The 5,361-nt window shown below is 38.6% G+C and overlaps 1 pseudogene; it reads left to right on the forward strand.

Annotated features, from left to right (window-relative positions):
- Positions 1–871: 871 nt before the first annotated feature.
- On the forward strand, positions 872–4,925 carry LOC143711049 (interferon-induced very large GTPase 1-like; annotated as a pseudogene).
- The last annotated feature ends 436 nt before the right edge of the window (positions 4,926–5,361 follow it).

Below are 5,361 nucleotides of genomic sequence, written 5' to 3' on the forward strand. Positions count from 1 at the left end.
AAAGGAGAAAAATCACACATGAATTACAATAATAATTGCTCAGATGCATGAATTTAGCGGATGTCACTCCCAGAACTTTGCAGTGTGTACGTGGCTGCTGTTCAAGCAGGAAAAACAAAATATTTATTCAAATTCTGAATGGATTATATATAGTCTAGACAATAGTATGAATTTCAGAGTAGTATGGGTGAGCATGCAGCGTGGGGCCCCCAAAAAATTAAAGCACCAGGGTTGCTGGGTTACTTTCTGTTTAGTCTGCGTTGTTTACAGGGGTTACCGGATGCATTTCTGTGGTTCCATCAATGCCATCTACTGTCAGAGAGTGAATTTGCATTTTAAGGAAACTGGAAATTTTTATGTTCTTGGAATGTAACTAATAAAAGTTCTTAGAATGTTGAGTTGTTAATACAAATTAAGTTGAAAGAAAGTTTCAGGAACATTATACTAACCTTAATAAACGTTTCACTAATATCAAGAAAACTGGTCAGTTTAACATTTCCATAACCAAAACAGAATGTTTGGAAAACGTTCTTGGAACAAAAAATTGTTTGCTGGGAAAGCAGATAACACACAAACGGGTTGAACAGAGACAGTTCAACCATAAATGAATTTAGCAATCCACAAGCACTAGCCTACTCGTAGAACAAAATCAGTCATGGTGTGATGGAGAGATTCAAGAGAAATACACTAAATGCCTATCGACTGTAAAATGTAAAGTTCAGACTTTAGTGATTTTATTATTTAATTTTTTAAGACCAAAACAAAATGATCAAAGTCAATTAAATGTTCATTTCTTCAACAGGCAGAAAACAAGCACTGTGGAACATCAGAAATCACTACAGATCAACACCTACAACAGGAAGTGTAAAAAAATGAATCTATTTCACAGACTTCATCTTGAAGGCAGACATCACAATAAACTGAGAGCTACAGATATTCTTCGGTTAACATCTGTACATGCATTACAGTCCCATGAGTCTTGTGCTGAAGAGGAGCTGATTCAGACTTTCATACAAAAACTACTGATGATGAACTACAGAGCAAGATACATTAAATCTAAAGAGACCAATGAAGAAAGTCACAATGAACAAGGCAGCTATGATTCATTTAGACAAGAGGCAGATTTTGATGACTTTTTTTTAAATTTAGGGTCAGTGCCTAATGAAGGTATAACTAAATCTGAGCAAATTGACCCGATGGATGTTCAGATGGCTGTGTTTCATTGTGCTGACGGTCTCCTTAAGCAGCTGATGGTCACTAAACTGTCCCAGTGTCAGTACGCTCTGCCTCTGCTTGTTCCCAATCCATTCACACAACAGATTGAGTTTCCTCTCTGGACATTTAGACAAATCAACAAGAGCTGGAAAATGAAAAACACCAAAAATAAGATCATCAGTCAAATCCAGCCGATCTACCAAGCAGAAACTCCAATGGTGTTTTTTTTCAGCTTTGGCTCTGTGTCTTTTTCCAAGTCTCAGCTGATGAACAGTCTGATCAATGAGAAACACAACACGTTCTTCCACAGGAACTGCCCAGGCAGCAGCAGAACCAGAGTCCTGATGGATGGAGTGGTGGAGATCGCCTGGTTCTGCCCCTCTGGATCAGATGATGATAAATACAATGACTGTGTTGCGTTCTGTAATCTACATGGTGATGCAGGAGATCATGAGAAACAGCTGCAGATCCTCACTGAAATGGCCTCAGTCAATGTTGTTGTTCTACCACAACTTCAGAAGAATGACAAAAACATGATAAAACTTCAACAACTCTACAAGGACTCAAAGCCACTCATTTGTCTTTTTACGGAGGATGAATCTGCTGTAACTGTGATGAAGAAAAAATATAGGATTGGTCTGAAAGACAGAAATCAGTCAAAAGTATCTGAAGAACTCAGAAGAGCAATAAATTATTGTCTCTCAGAATCCTCTTCCATTTTCAGACTTGAAGATTTGTCCAAACACTCAGACATCAGAGTAGATGAGGAATATGATGAAGACTGCAGGAGAGGAAGAGAAGCAGCACAGCAAATGATGAGTTTACTGGAGAAGAAAGATCTGACAGAAATCAAAGAATCATTTCTGCCTCATCAGGGGAAACTGTGGCATCATTGGAGTCAGAAGAACAAAGAACTACATCGACCTCGATCTGATGAACTAGAAATGGACATCAGTAGAAAACTAACTGAGATGAAGAAAATCCGTGAACAGCAGCATGAATCTGACATCGCTGAGTTTATGAAGTTCTTCATTAAAGAAATGAACACGGATACTGGAGATAAGATGTATTTCCTTAAATGGCTAGGAATATGCCTGGATGAATATACATCAGCTGACTTTTCTGTTCTTCATCGCAAATATGATGAAAATGGTCAATGGTCTTAAAACTAAAAGAGAAACATGAACCAGAAAAACTGACAGCTAAACAAGCAGAACTTGAGAGAATATCTGAGGATCTTCAAGCTCCAGCCTTTGGTTTGGAGCACATCATGAGGGAGATCGGTCAGATCTATGAATCATGTTCATCTGTGAATAAGAACAAGAAAGACCTGCTGTTTGACTTCTCTTCTCTCCCGAGTCTTGCAGCAGAGATGATGATCTCTGGATTTCCACTGGAGCTGATGGATGGAGATGCTGCTCATGTTCCTGTGATCTGGATCTCTGCTGTTCTAGATAAACTCATCCAGAAACTGGGAGACCAGAGAGTCTTTGTGCTGTCAGTTGTAGGGATTCAGAGCTCTGGGAAATCCACCATGCTGAATGCCATGTTTGGACTCCAGTTTGCCGTCAGTGCTGGCAGGTGCACCAGAGGAGCTTTCATGCAGCTGGTCAGAGTCTCAGACGAGATGAAAAAACAGATGAACTTTGACTATATTCTGGCTGTTGATACTGAGGGTCTTCATGCTCTGGAACTGACTGGAAGTTCAACCAGACATCATGACAATTAATTGGCCACTTTTGTTGTTGGTCTTGCTAATTTGACCTTGATCAATATCTTTGGAGAAAACCCATCTGAGATGCAGGACATTCTTCAGATTGTTGTTCAGGCCTTCCTGAGGATGAAGAAGGTCAGACTGAATCCCAGCTGTGTGTTTGTGCATCAAAATGTCTCAGACGTCACAGTTGGAGAGAAAAACATGGAGGGAAGGAGACGACTGCAGGAGACACTGGATGAGATGACGAAACTCACTGCTAAAGATGAAGTTTATAATGCAGAATGTTTCAGTGATGTCATTAGATTTGATGTTCAGAATGATGTGAAGTATTTTGCTCCGCTCTGGGAGGGAAGCCCACCGATGGCACCACCAAACCCAAAATACTGTGAAAATATTCAAGAACTGAAGAAAACTATACTTTCACATGCTTCAAGATCAGATGGATTGATGCTGAGACATCTAAAACATCATATTAAAGATTTCTGGGAGGCTTTACTGAATGAACGATTCATCTTCAGCTTTCAAAATTCCCTTGAGATTTCAACCTACAGGAAACTGGAGACTGAATACAGCAAGTGGTCCTGGAGTCTTCGTAGTGCCATGATGGAAACTGAGAACAAACTACACATCCAAATAGAAAATGAAGCAATTCATGAGGTTGAGGAAACTGATCTTCAAACAGAACTGGAAAAGACAAGTGAAGAAGTTGAAAGATCAATGTCAGAATTCTTTGACAAAGACAAAGACAAAGATATAATTATTCAGGGGAAAACATCATTTGACATCAAAATCAAAGATGTCCAAGAAACTATTGTGAGGGAAACAAAAAGGAAGTTAAATGAGATTCTTCAGCAGCGAGACCTGAAGAAAAAGTCTGATGATCATGAAAACATTCTCTATGAAAAGAGAAAAGAACTTGCCTTAAAGCTCAAAGACAACACAAATGATGAAGAAACACAGAAGATATTGATTGATGCTCAGAGACCAGATCATGAAAACACTCTCTATGAAAAGAGCAAAGAACTTGCCATAAAATGCAAAGACAAAACAAATGATGAAGAAACACTGAAGAAAGAGTTTGAATTGTTTTGGGAACAGAGTGTGAATGGGATTGTCTCAGACACTCCTTCAATCAAAGACATTGACATAATGAGAGATGTGAAAGAGATCCTCAGTGACGTCTATGAAAGTGCTCCTGTAGACCACATTAAAGAGAACAGTGAGTACACCAAGATTTTCACTGTGTCGAGTTATTGTGAATATGTTATTTTTAAAAAGTCCACAAAAAAGACGGTTACAGAGGCGGTAAAGGGTGCTTACAGAAAAGTAAAAAAAGCATTTGGATACAGTCGAACTCTTGTCTCCAGAGAAGGAAGCTGAAATCAAGTCATTAATCACAGATGTTGAACAGCAGACAGACAAGATGATTCAGTCATTTAACACTTCAAATAATGGCTACAAAATCAGTTACATCCAACAACTCATAGATTACATCAAGAATAGAGTAACAGAACATGAGGAAGGACAAGTGAAATATGTGTTCAAGAAGCAATTCTTTATGGATTTGGTTTATTCTCTCTGTAAGAGAGTGAACAAGATGATCACTGACCAACACACACTTTTCAGAGAATCAATATATGTTAAGAAGAGAGAAGAATATTACAGTATTTTCCAGAACTTCTGTCATGGAGCAACATATGCTGCCATTTTTGGAGAGATCATCTGTCAGAAACTTAAAGAGCCCATTGAGCAGAGTGTCTACAAGAAGACTGCCAGACATCTGACACATGAATTAATGAAAAACTCTGAATCACTGAATGGAAACAGATCAAATCTGGAGAAACACATCCTGAAGACACTGGCAGAAGAGGAGGATTTTGAAAAATACATGAACTATATTGATAATCCCAGAGATCACTTCAAGAGATTCATCAGAGATGAAGTCAGTCGGTACATCTGTGATAAGTTCAGTGACAGTATTTTACCCAAGTAAAGTCGTCTGCACCAACACCATAGAAAACCATCATGGAGATCACAGGGTTTCTTTCCACCGCAATATTGGACTAAATAGAATATATTACAGGAATATATCTAACTTGTCTATCCATATTTGCACATCAGCAGTAGCAAGCAAGACTCTATATTTTCACCCCAATGACTCAGATGATACAGTCCTGTATAGAGATTATAGAAGTGCAGGAGGAGTTTATGCAGACTGGAGCTTCACCCCTGATCTCTCTGAGCAGCCGTACTGGAAGTGGTTTGTGTGCAGATTCCAGAAAGATTTTGAAAAACAATACAATAAAACATTTGAGGGATGTGTGGAAAATCCCTCACCAGATGAATGGAAAAAATACTCAAAACAGGAAGCTATTGAGATTTGAATAAAAACCTGTAAAGGAGATTAAATATTAGACTCTTACGTCTAT

Source organism: Siphateles boraxobius, unplaced genomic scaffold, assembly GCF_051911475.1.
Source record: "Siphateles boraxobius isolate OS27281-9 unplaced genomic scaffold, OSU_SipBor_1 49, whole genome shotgun sequence".
NCBI classification, from domain to species: domain Eukaryota; kingdom Metazoa; phylum Chordata; class Actinopteri; order Cypriniformes; family Leuciscidae; genus Siphateles; species Siphateles boraxobius.